The sequence below is a fragment of the Mizuhopecten yessoensis genome, unplaced genomic scaffold (assembly GCF_002113885.1).
Source record: "Mizuhopecten yessoensis strain PY_sf001 unplaced genomic scaffold, ASM211388v2 scaffold8047, whole genome shotgun sequence".
Classification (NCBI taxonomy): Eukaryota; Metazoa; Mollusca; class Bivalvia; order Pectinida; family Pectinidae; genus Mizuhopecten; species Mizuhopecten yessoensis.
Genome location: NW_018407352.1, coordinates 10,502 through 24,634, shown reverse-complemented (window position 1 = coordinate 24,634; position 14,133 = coordinate 10,502). Strand labels below are relative to the sequence as shown.

Sequence of the window (14,133 nt, the reverse complement as noted above, 5' to 3'; positions counted from 1 at the left end):
AAAACATCACAAATAATTGAATTCAGCAAGGAACAAAGTGGTGAACTTTTCTACTTTTTACATAGCAGAGGTTAATGCTAGGATATACTAGCAATAGGAAATTGGTACACCAATACCAGTAGGGAGTATATCAATTGATAAAACGTATTCTGACTTTACATGTATCTATATAATACATTTATATTCTTAGATAAATAAAAAGGACCGGATAAGTTAGGAAAGCTATGTGTAGTTACTGATGAAGAATTACTTTATTTTTTGTCTTGCAAGTTCCTTCCTTCATCCTATTCTGCTGGTGTCATTGCCAACCATTGGTACCTACTTAACAACTTAACCCGCTTATACTTTGATGACGTTAAAAACAGTTAACTGTGGAATAATACATATCAAAACTTGACTTTCGTCTACCAATTTTTTTTGATCTAATCGAAATAGCCAACAGTGCAATAAAACATGTTTTAGCTTTCAGTGTGCACATAAAAGCATATTCTGCTATAACTTTGATAAATAACATAATGGTATTATTACCATCCCCTGGGAAACACTTAATAATCTATTTTGGTGAAGTTTCTTGTATCTGTAAGTGTAAATATCATAAACCTATCAAACAGCTGGGAATATATACTCGCCTTAGTCAAGAAATAAAAAGTGTTCACTTACAATCGTTGGCAATAAGACTAGTAGTATACTAGATACTTGTATACTCAATCGCTTGCTTACTAGGCAACTGCTGTTTATCGTGCAAAAGGATGTTAACCAGTAGATTGTCTTTAAAGCTGTCTCGGAAGTACAGTACAATTTTATTTTCCANAAACCCGGGATGTTACATTAACTTATATTGTTTCTCCCTTGTCTATTACTTAAAAGGTGTCCATCTAAAACACATTCAAAATACAGCTGTACCGAAATGAAATTGATGCATAAAATATTGATTTGGATAGCCATTTCAGGTTTTGCTAATTTTCAACTTTAAAACAGGTATTAACGAGTTATTTCAAATGTTTCCTTTCACATTCTATGTGTTGCAAGGTGAGAGTCAGCAAATCAATTTTCGTTTCTTAAATGTCACCTCGGCAGATGCAGGGGAGACAACCGTGATATTGCCGAGATATATGCTACATTAATCGCTCTTTCAAAAACATTTAGAGGTATACAACTACGATGTTAAAGGACTTTGGTATGTCCCAGCCTGGGGACAGAACCCATTGCTTCCCTCCCCTTGGCGAACGTTCAACGAGGCTATAAAATCTACAAACCTGAAATTGATACGCCATTTTTTGTTCGTTTCCGGAAGTACTCTTACCAGACAATGGAACCAAATTACGTTTTTAAGATGATACATATTTTTTTAATTTTTACATTATAGTTTTTATTCTATGCTGTTCGTCGAAAGATGGCCATGAAACGTCCCTAATTTCATTTCCGTTTTTATTTATATTACGTCATTCGTCTGCAAGTGTTCTAACAAGAGGCCTAGAGGGCCTGTATCGCTCACCTGAATATGTTTAAAATAATTGGTATGAAGTTAAGATATAGCACTCCATGGTAGGTGCTGTAAGTACATATGAAACTTCAGAAAGATCCATACAGTACTTGAGATATAGCGAGAACAAACTTCAAACAGAGCCCCAACCCTATGCCCCTAGGGGGTCATACCCACCTATTATACAAGGACCCAAGGATGCTCCAGACTAAATAAGGATAAAGTCCCTTAATCCCAATGGTCGAAGAAGGATTTTAAAGATTTTACCTCTATTTCTCCTATTGGGCCCGCCCTTCTGCCCCCTGGGAGACCACACCCACTGCTTATAAAAAAATGAGCCCCCTTGGCTCAAGGATGCTCCAGACTAAATTAGGATAAAATCCCTTAATTCCTATGGTAGAAGAAGGATTATAAAGGTTTAATCTCTATTTCCCCTATTGGGCCCCGCCCCTCAGGTCCCACACCCACCGTTTATACAAAATTGGTTCCCCTTTACCCAAGGATGTTCCACACGAAATATGGACCAAATCGTTTTATTCTTACAAAAGAAAAGGGATTTTAAAGAATAATTTGCTATGTTTTCCCTATTGGGCCCCGTACCTCAGGCCCCTGGGGGCCAGACCCACGGTTTATACAAAATTGGTGTCCCTTCACCCAAGGATGCTTCAGACCAAATATGAAACAAATCCTTTCATTCCTACAGAAGAAGTAGGATTTTAAAGATTAATTTGCTATGTTTCCTCTGCCACGTTTCTACATTACTGAAATTAACATCTAAGACTATACAAGAGTAATCAGTTCTGTATTCAGGTATAATTTTTTTATCTTTTATTTTTTGAATATATGTCCTCGGAAATTAAGAAGTAATCAAGCATGCTTTGTCGAATGGGATTTTTTTGCCTCCATGTAAAAATGTTCAAATCAGGATAAAAGCATCTCCATGGATCAATAAGATCATATGTATTAAATTTGTCTATTGCTTCCTGGGATTTTGGGCTGTTATTGTGAATAATATTGTGTGTATCTCTTTCTTTTTTTATGTACAGAATTCCAATTACCACATAAGATCATAGAAGTATTGTTAAAAACTTGTAGGGTTGATAAAAACAATTCAAAGAAAATGGGGAATCTTGATTTGGACCATATGAACAAGCTAATGTTTATCTATTTTGGTTAATTGAAATATCAAGTATAATCAATCTTTTACAATTTTCTACTCTACTACCATGTATTACATATTCAAATGTATTTCTCAAAAATATAGCTACCCCTGCTGATCTAGATGTATAACTAGAAACTAGTTTTGTGAACAAAAACATGTGTCTCCCCTTATTGGCTAATAGACAAAATCTAATTATAAACAAGGAAAATGAAGAAAGTTCAGCACACTGACCCATTTGGGCCCGCTCTAATGCCCTTGGAAATGATTTGCTATGTTTCCCTTATTGGGCACAGCCCCTCATTCACATTGGGGGCCAGACCTAAGGTTTATACAAAATTGATTCCTCTTTACCCAATGATGCTTCAAATCAAATATGAACCAAATCCTTTCATTCCTACAGAATAAGAAGGATTTTATAGAATTTGCTATATTTCCCCTATTGGGCCCCACCCCTCAGCCCCCAGGAGGGTCAGATCCACCATTTATACAAAATTGGTTCCCCTTCCCCCAAGGATGCTTCTTCTCAAATATGGAACAAATCCTTCCTACAGAAGAAGGAATTTAAATAATTTCCTATATTTCCCCTATTGGACGCCGCCCCTCTGCCCCCAGAGGGACCAGACCAATCATTTATACAAAACTGGTTCCTTTCACCCAATAATGCTTCAGACCAAATATGGACCAAATCCTTTCATTCCTACAGAAGAAGAAGGATTTTAAAGAATTTGCTATGTTTCCCCTATTGGGCCCCGCTCCTCAGCCCCCAGAGGGACCAGACCAATCATTTATACAACATTGGTTCCCCTTCACCCAAGGATGATTCAGACCAAATATGGAACAAATCCTTTTAATCCTACAGAAGAAGAGGATTTTAAAGAATTTGCTTGGTTTCCCCTATTGGGCCCCGCCCCTCAGCCGACAGGGGGACCAGACCCACCATTTATACTAATTTGTTCCCCTTTCCCCATGGATGTTTCTGACCAAATTTGGTCAAAATCTACTCAGTCGTTCATGACTAGTAATTTTTCAAAGGAAAAGTTGACGGACGGACGACGGAAGCTGCGGTATGACATAAGCTCATCATGGTCATTCGGACCAGCTGAGCTAAAATAAAGTGTCGTAGGAAATAACGTTTGCATTACAAATACAAGTATTAAAATGTTCATCTATAAAAATATCACTTAAAATAGCCCATAAGATATATATCTACGCCTATTAATTACCAATCGACCCCTTTAATATGCCTTTACATCACTAATTAATATTTTCTTACACCAATCTAATATATATATTTCACTATATAACATCTTGCCTATGAAATGTCTTTTAACCTGAATATATAATTCTATAAAAACATATACCTCCACTATATACATTGAAAATCCATTTATAACATTTATTAATGAGATCTTTCAAATGCTTCCTTTCCCATTCTATGTAGTTTCTGGAATTTGGTTTTGGTTTCTTCAATGTCACCTCGGCATAAGACAAGGGAGTCAACCGTGATACTTCAGGGTTATCTTCTACATGTACAGGAATACAACTACGATTTTAAAGGACTTTGGTATGTCCCAGCCTGGGGACAAAACCCAATGCCTGCCTCCCTCCCCTTTGCGAATGCTTAACGAGACTTAGGGATTTTCCTGTTTAGATTATATAACCCTGACTGACAAACCTGAAAGTCATGTGCAATATTCTTTCGTTTCCGGAAGTTTTCGAATTAGACAAGGTTTTCAATTTTAAACACATTCAATCTACATCTGTACCTTAACAATATCGTTGCTTAAAATATTAATTTGGATAGCCATTTCAGGTTTTGCTAATATTTAACTTTAATACAAGTACTAATGAGTGATTTCAAATGTTTTCTTTCACATTCTATATGTTTCAAGGTGAGTGTCAGCAATAAATTTTGGTTTTTTCAATATCATATGAGCAGAAAACATGGAAGAAAACCATGATTCTGCAAGGTTATCTTCTACATTAATCGCTTTTACAATAACTTGTAGAGGGATACAGCAGGCCTATTTTTAACCAAACTTGCAATGTTTTCACTGGGAACTCATTTCACTACTACTTTTTCTACACAATATTTAAATTTAAGTAAGCTAAATTTTTAATGCATATTCATCATTGGACGTCAAGACAGAGAATCAACTTGTACAAGAAAATATGAAATTCTGGTAATGGCAATTTCTTTACATGAAAAGGTAGACAATTGTCCTCCTTGGTTCCTTGCTGAATTCAAAAAGGTGTGAACGTTTTCCCTTAGTATTCCTTCTTTAAGGTTACATAAAATATAAAACCTAACAAATCGGTCAAAATTTAAAATTTTATTTATAGATATTCTATCGGTTGAAGTTTGAAGTGTGCTATTACAGTAGATTTCCTTTATTTGTCGACAGAAAATACAATTAACAGAAATGTGGATTTACAAGGTATTTTTTGGAAGTAGAAAGGTGTTCTATCTGCTGGGGTGGGTAAGTATTTTTTGGGGTAGTTTTTTTTTCTAATTATACAGGAAATTCTTGAGATACTTAGATATTCTATTTCATAGTGGCATATATTTATTAGGTAGATAGGTATTTGATGGGTGGGTTTGGTTTAGCTTGGTTTTGTATTGTTTAACGTCCTGATAATTTAAGGACGGCCTTCCATGAGTGCAAGATGCATGCGTGTGTGTTTAGGGAGGCTGCGATACGTTCGTGTTTTTCTATATTAGCTGTGCATCATGTTTCATTTTTTCATTTCACTATAAATTATGATATAGGCGTGGCCTGTTGTTGGATCCGATTCATATACATCTTGAATAAACCCTTGAAATGAAATACAATTATAGGGTGAGATCTTGGTGTAAAGACAATATTGTCCATAGTTAAATCTTAATGTTTTGGTATCAGATGAAAGACATTAGAACACAGATGAAGGTTGTGAGGTCAATGTTCCCAAGGGAAGTCAGGGAAAAGAACACATTTACCTATAACCAATATGCTGATGGGGCCTCAATGGAAATATTAGCAGTAGATATACTAAGACTACTATCACTAAGCAACAAAGGAAGCAGCGTGGGACAGGTGACTTCAAATATTTATAGATGCTATTGAAATTAGTGTTCAACTAGTTCCTATTGTTACAGAGAAAAGTTTAGAAAATGGTTGCCCTACTTTCAGGTGTTCCTATGCAGTTCGAATGCTATTTGAACCAATGTCCACATTTTAGATTAAAACATGTGCGAAGATTATATGAATTCAAATATATCCACCATAGTTTGACGGCATGATTAAACACATGAATAGAACCATGACAACACAGAAAATATTTGACCCGCTTCATTCTCAAAAAATCGAAAAGATTCGGATCAAAACATTTGTAAAATTAAAAACATGTAAGACGAGTCGTTGACTCAACTTTGTCATTATTATCTGTAGATATAAACTTACCGATCAGCTGAACATGAAAACACTGTTTTTTCTCCGTGTAAGATGACGTTAGAACGCACGGTTAATTTGGACCTTGGTCGGATAGAAGCTGTCAACAAAAACGCAAAGTCGCATAGTGAAGCTACTTACAAATAAAGTTTAAAAACTAAAAACTGTACATACATAAAAATAGCATCCTTTACCACAGTCAATGCAGTTTTAAGTCAATATATTGACTCTTTGAAACACCAATGTATAATGTATTCAAAATAGTACCTTTTCCCCGCTGAATCCAATATTTTTTTTATCAAAAATACCGAACATTTAATGTTAAGCCGTTTGAACAAATATCCAATGCAAGAATATTTCATAACGATTTTTATATATATTAGCTCATCTGGCCCGAATTAACACTACCCCTGTAGGATCAAGAAAATAAACACCTGCTGTTACCCACTACTTGTATCGTAAGAGGTGACTATTGTGGGAATCTCCTGCAGAATTCTACTTTATATAAATACAAAAGAGAAATATAAATATCCTAAGTATTGCAATTGGTACAGCAGACTTATTTTGGACGCTTTTGTGTCCCCAAGTACAGGACACAAAGGCAAATCCAAAATACAGCAGGGGATTCCCACATTGATCGCTTCTTACGATACATGCGATGTTGAATATTCCAATGCCTGTTTTCTTAATAACAAAAATGTTCAGGGTATTGATATATGGCTAGTAGCATGCTGGAATAAGGTGTTACTTATTTTCTTAAAAGAAGTGACCTTAACCCCCTTTTAAGGTTGCAGGGGTCAGATAGGTTAGCAATTTCATCTCACCATCCAAACAAATCCAACGGGAGTGATATCTTGCCATTAGTATGCTTGGATGAAGGTCACAGGAATCAAATGTTTTACAATTTTTTCAAACAAACAATATTTGAACTGTTGCTTTAATTAGCTCATTGTTATATGTTCCTCCCTTGTCCGATTTGAATGTAACTGGAGTGAGATTCATACCAGTTGAGCGAATCAGGCCCGTTAGGCCTCTTGTTCACGAACAAAAAATCAGAAGTGTGCGAATACTGCCATTTGACGGATCATTTAAAGACAAAAGCCTGTCATTTTGTGTTTTGTTTACTACGAGTAACCTCCCCTTTACTACGCATACTGATATTGTTATTTTGTTCTGAGAAATGATAGGCATATGCAACCTTATTGTCACGCATGCTACCAATCCTTTCATCAAAATGACAAAGAGTGAATGCTCAGATTAAAAAAAAATTGTGGCAGATTCTATAATATTCCGTCTATGAAAAGTTTTATTGATACAGTTTCTGTGGAATTGATATATAATTAATTGCACTAAACCGACCTTACAATAAGGTTAGATATATTTTACAACCAATTTACAACCGCAAAACAGTACAATCAATAAGAGCAGAGGGCCTCTATTGCTTACTTTGATATTTAAGCAGTCATAGCAAAATATGCTCATAAAATATTATAATGTACTACAAATATTTTTATTCAAATATTGGCTCTGTCTCCCGGCAACATTTTCACATCATTGGGTCCCATCTCTCTGTCGCCATAAGGGTTTGGGCACGTTTTATACAACATTGAATCATATTGGGCCAAGGCCACTCTTTATCAAATTAGATTTAGATAAAGCTAAAGGATAGAAGTCCGTACGTGCGACTCTTGGTTATTCAAAACAACATGTCTTAACAGATTTTAACACATTATAATACAGTGACCTAGAAAGTCTAAAAAAGTTATGGACTTGAAAAAACTTAGGTGCTTTGTTATTAAGAGTCATTTTAATATGAAAACACATTTTATCCCAATGACCTTGAAAGCAGGTAAAGGTCATTTGCATTCGCAAACTTTTTGTAAGTCTCCATCTAAGGAAGCTACTTCTCAAATTTCATTACTTTGTCGGGATCCACCATGAAGAATCTATCAGCAAAACATTAAACTTATATACCTTTCAGTTTTTAAGAAGTCGATCGAAGTGTTCGACATATAAACCATATAAATTTAAAAGTAGGTCGAGGTCCTTTTTATTCTCAAACTTTGTCGTGCTCAATCCCAAGAAGCTCCCAGCCAAATATGACGATTATATCAAAAGAAGTCGTTTGAGTGTTTGACATATTTGATCTGTGTCACCTTAAAAGTAGGTCGAGATCATTCCCATTCGCAAATTTGTCGGGCTCTGTCCGAAGAAGAAACCAGCAATATAATTATTATGATAATATGCCTTTTTGTTATTAAGAAAAAGTCGTTTGATGTGTTTTACATATTTGACCCTAGTGACCTTGAATGTAGATTAAGGTCATTTTATTAAGATTATATGTCTTTCAGTTCTTCAGATAAAGTCGTTTGAAGTGTTTGACACATTTGAACCCCTGTGACCGTGAAAGAAGGTAAATGTCATTTGAGTTCTCACTACTTGTCGGGATCCTACCAACAAAGCTTACAGCCAAATATCATGACTCTAGGCCTGTCCATTGTTCAGCAGAAATCGTTTAAATGAAACGTTTATGGGCGACGAAGACGAACAACAGACGTTGCGCGATTAAATACAAAAACAAACCCGACATTCGGCACCAATTTATAAGAAAGATGTATGATACGAATATAACACTTTGGTACAGAACAACTTAAATCCTTGGTACGCAACAACTGAAATTCGTGTTTTGCTACAACATTGGTGCCACGTTGGGCCGACACATTGCCGACAACTAGTCATTTGAACAACTTTTAGTGAAACAGGGAGATCTACCATGAAACTTTTTCGCAATGTATTCGAATTACGAATTTAAACATGATAATCATTAATCGCCAACATTTGCAGTATCCACATGACGGCGAATCCCCTTATCTCATGTAACCAAAAACTTCTAGGTTATTAGGTAGCGACGATCAGCACACACAAACACATATTCTGCCTTTAAATGGGAATCTATGGTTTCCGCCAAACGCATTTCCTTTGTCTGCAACGGATGCTAGAAACGACCTTCTCGTAATTAAAAGCTGCGAATAGACAAAATAATATTCCAGATGAGTAAGCTCTATATATGTTATTGTTTGCATGTATCTTGTTTAAATTCATTTCTTTATCAGTCTGCATGATACTAATTATATTTAATGCAAACGATCTGCTTATACTTAAAAGATGACTGTACAATTTCGTATGTGTTTGTGATTACATAAACTAAAGTGAATACATTTTGTATCTATCCTATTTTATCAAACACGTAGTGTGTGCAAATATCGGTTGGTAAATGAATATATTATCCTCATATGGGACAGTAACAAGAGGCCCAATGGGCCTGAATCGCTCACCTGGTATTACTCTTACACTTGTAATATTAAAAGTTTACTAAAATACAGCTACAGGCAAAATACCAGTGTTTGATTCAAAAAAATCTATTAAGATTTAAACATGTGACACATGTGACCTTGAAAGTCAAACAAGGACATTAAGTTGAACAGACTTTAAAGCCTTTCAAACCAGCAAACTTCTGGCCAAATATCATTACCCTGGACCTTTAGATTATTCAGAAGTTGTTTAAAGATTTCAACATATTTGTCCCGTTAACTTGCAAATGGGTGAAGGTCATTCATTTGAATAAACTTGGAAACCCTTATTCCAGCATGTCACTGGCCAAATATCATCAACCTGGTCATTTTGCTTATAAACAAGAAGTAATTTACACTTTTCAACATATTTGACCCCTGTGACCTTGAATATAATTCAAGGTCATTCAGTTGAACAAATTTGGTATCCCTTCATCCCAGCATGTTTCTGACCAAATATCAACACCCTAAGCATCTTGGCGATTCAGAAGAAGTTGTCAAAAGGTTTTAAACATACATGACCCTTGTGACCTTGAATATAGGTAAAGGTCATTCATTCGAACAAACTTGGTAGTCCTTTATCCCCCCGCATGTTACTTGCCTAATACCATCGCCCTATGCCTCTTGGTTATTCAGAAGAATTTGTTTAAAGATTTTGACCCCGTGACCTCAACTATAAGTCAAGGTAATTCATTGGTTGTTCAGAAGATGTTGTTTAAATGTTTTAAACATCACCCTAGGCAGCCTGATTATTCAGAAGAAATTGTTTAAAGGTTTTAAACATACTTGACCCAAGTTCATTTGGAAAAAAATGATAGCCCTTCATCCCAGCATGTTACTCGCCAAATACCATCACCCAAGGTATCTTGGTTATTCAGAAGAAGTTGTTAAAATATTTTAACATATTTGACCCCTGTGACCTTATCCTAGGCCTTTTGGTTATTCCTGCGAAGAAGTTGTTTAAAGTAAAAAGTCGACGCCAGACAGACGGACGTCGCACCATGGCATAAGCTCACTAGGTGAGCTAAAAATTGCGGCACCAATTGAAACAAAACATGGAACATGTATTTGGTATAATGTATATAAATCCAATAAAGCGTTTCCTTTTTGATATAGCTGGTATAAATATACAATTGTGCCATCTTTATTAGTTTATATCAGTTTGATATTTTCTCTTTTTTTCTCTTATCTGTTAGATCAAGTCGTGTACCAACAGTAAATGCACGGTTTCACATATTTACTAGTTGTTTAAATAGATCTGATCATTACATTATCAGAAAGATCTCATTAGTCCTTCCTGTGGCCATATGGTTTTTTATGATCACTCTCCAAGATAAACATCCACACCTACAGACAATGGGAATCCAATATATTTGTCGGCCATTTTGTTTATCCGATCAACTTCAAAAGTAAATATGCACAACTACAGACAAAAGGGAAACCAATACATTAAATTTGAGAAAGATCTCTCTAGAACTTGATGAGAAATAGCGATAACAAGAATTGTTTAAGGACGGACGACGGACGAAGGGTCATTTGATGATAAAGATACAATTAATTTAAAAATACATTCAATATGCTTATATACCGGACTGATCTTTTGCCTTCTTTGCTCTTCTTTTTCTATTCCAGGTTCTGTTGCCAAGTCCCATGTTGGAAATTCTAAACAGGAATCTTGTACATATACTTAAACCTCTTAATGTCATATTTTATTTGCCACTATGTTATTGATTAACGTAGCAGTAAACAGTATAAATGGCTTGATCCTACAAATAAAGGCAATGTCTCAGATAAACATATACAGTGTATTCATCCTGCCCAACACACATACATATATTAATATATATATAAAGTACATTTTGAATAAAAAAAAATAGATGAATACTTATTACCTTCTCAGTCACAGAAATATTCACGTTTTTGCATAGGTCATTCCGTAGGGCTTTTGATACATTGTACATGTACTATAACGAGGGATTTTCATTGTACAAAAATATCACCAATGGCCACCGTACGCTACCATATACTGCTACCTAATAATTGCATAACTATGTACAAAATGCTAAAACTTCCATTAATAGAGGTGGTGTCAATGACGGATGAGTTCTCATTAGGGCCAGAGGTAATATTTACAAAGGGGACCAATGGGAACATGCATAGATACAAAATTGAACTATCAAATTTAAAATAGCTGTCTGGTGGCCATTTTACCCAAAAAATAATATTGATAAGTAGAGACTACAAAAGGGAAATGAACATACTTATAAGCGTTTCCTCCGTTTAAAGAGGTGTGCAGAAATTGGAAAACCTCTGTTTCTGCATTTAGAATAGCATTAGTCATGTGAACTATTTGACTTTACTGACCAATTCGAATAGGTGAGACAACCCATAAACGATAGAGGTGACATATCGCTTCAGTCCAAGTAGTTCACTATGGACACAGTAAGGGTCACGTCCGGGAACTCGGAGGACGGAGTTATGCATCCCTACACGATTCCAATTAATCAGGTCTCGAGGCAACTTGAACTACAAACATTCTATACGTGGTTATCCAGCCTCCTTCACCACGTATAGTCGGGCAGATTCCAACAGAATGTAGCTTAGTGAAGTCAATATTAATATTTCTATCAGTTAATATAAACGTTAAAGATTTTAATTTGTGATTCCCCATTTACATCAGTCGTATACGAAAACGCTCTTAAAACAAAGAAAATACATCTCTAGGCATAGATACTATATCATACTCAATACTTTCATTATGTAAAAATAGCAATTTTAGATCTAATAAACACTAATTGGCAAACGGGGAACTACATGACACTTAAACGCATGTCGAATTCTGATGTGGGAGCCCGATAAAAGGAGAATTCTTGTTAGTTGCTGGGGCACTATATTGGGTTTCTAGGAAACGAAGCCAGAAGCTTCATGACAGCAGCTTTACAACCGTCCATGCTGAGGCAGATGCAGACAAATTCATTGTGACAATAGCGGCGGTTGCGTGTACATAAAAAACTGTTGTTCTGATTGGAAAGTATACAGACCTGCGTGTGCTGTTGTGCTTATATGATGATATGCAAGCTAACAAGTTCTTCTTCCGTTCACAGATAGGAGGCGATACAGTGGACGAAATGTAAGCACGCAAACTGCATGACCAGCGGTCAACTTTTTAGTGATAACATGGTTTTGACAACACCTGAAATTTAAAAAGACATTTTTAAACAAGATATGTAATATCTGAAAGGCCACTTCGATTGATGATGCCTAATATTATGCAGATGTGAGAATTTAGACATTTTACTTGCTCTTCAGCTGACCGTCGTGATTCCTGCCATTTTTCCTTCGTTGGTCGGAAAATTATTGTTTGTGCATATAACATTCACAACCCTTAACCATGTCCACAGAACTATCAGCTAAGGATGAAAAAAGGGTGTCCAGGCTATAGGTGACAACAGGTCAAGTCACTAGAAAACAGATTAGATGACATGGAACAGTATTCACGTCGTAACTGTCTGAAATTCAGGGGGATCCCAGAATCTGAACACGAGAACGCTGACCAGTTAACTATTGACTCGTGCAATAACACACTGGGTGTTATGGTTACTGATTCTGACATCAGTCGCTCACATCGTGTAGGTCCCATTAACAAGGCATATCCAAGAGACATAATCGTACGTTTCATCTCGTATAAGACAAGAGCCAATGTTTATGATGACATATTTTCTTTATTCAGTAAGAAAGACCAGGAATCATCACCCACATCTCCCTCCACATCTAATAAGCTCTTCATCAACGAGGCACGTATATCATTGTGACGGGTATAAATTATCTTTCCTAGGCTGGTATCCGAATGAAAATCCATAATATATTATAGGAGATACAGCCTAATATATACAAAAAAATAAATAAAATAATCTTCACGCCTGAGTGCATTCCGGGTTTTGTACTCGCCCCAGAAAACATCACTGAAATGCCGTGACTATGACTCAATATACCCCTTACTACCCAATACGACCCAGTTATTTACCCAATACTACCCAATACGACTTTAATACTGTGAAATAAGTTATTTAATTCTATCTGCCATATTTTATCGGAAACTATGCAATTTGGTGCAGAAAACGGTCAGTTCGACCGACAGCGTATCAGTAAAATGTGTTTTCTCGAGTTATTCCCCTTTATACAGTAACTTTGCCGCTCTCAATACTACTTCGGCGCTGTGGAATATTACCTGAAACAATTTACTTTCTTTCTGCCGTATTTCCTCAGAGAATATGAAATCTGATGCAGAATTATCGACCAGTATACCGAGGCTTACAGGCGAATAATATTATAAATGGTCTAAAAGTACAGTCTATGATACCGACCCAATACTATTCAATACGACCCAGTTATGCACCTCTGATCATGTTGATCCCGTATCGCTTGTTAAGGTAATGAATCAGTCTAATGATGTTTATACCTTGCATATGGTCTTTTTACTTACTTTTCTGTTATACTTTCCATTTAATGTACTGTTTTACTCTACTCTAAGTCCACTCAGTCCACAGTCGAATTCCAGAGATTGTCATTATGCCTATCGTAAGTTTTTTTCACACCAGAAACCTATTGATGTGTCCTAATGTTTACCACTCGATTGTCTCTGATAATGGATAGAAATAAGAATATCGTAATTATATTTATTGGGACACATCTATATTGTGAGGATTATTA

General features: G+C 35.8%; 1 long non-coding RNA gene across 1 annotated transcript in view; it reads right to left on the bottom strand.

Annotated features, from left to right (window-relative positions):
- The window catches only part of LOC110454741, a 23,279-nt gene that overhangs the window by 7,656 nt on the left and 1,490 nt on the right, over positions 1-14,133 (bottom strand). Inside the window, exons 2-3 of the long non-coding RNA XR_002463401.1 lie at positions 12,465-12,616; positions 6,086-6,173 (exon numbers count right to left, since the gene is read on the bottom strand). This is a non-coding gene — a long non-coding RNA (uncharacterized LOC110454741). The remainder of the gene's footprint in view (positions 1-6,085; positions 6,174-12,464; positions 12,617-14,133) is intronic.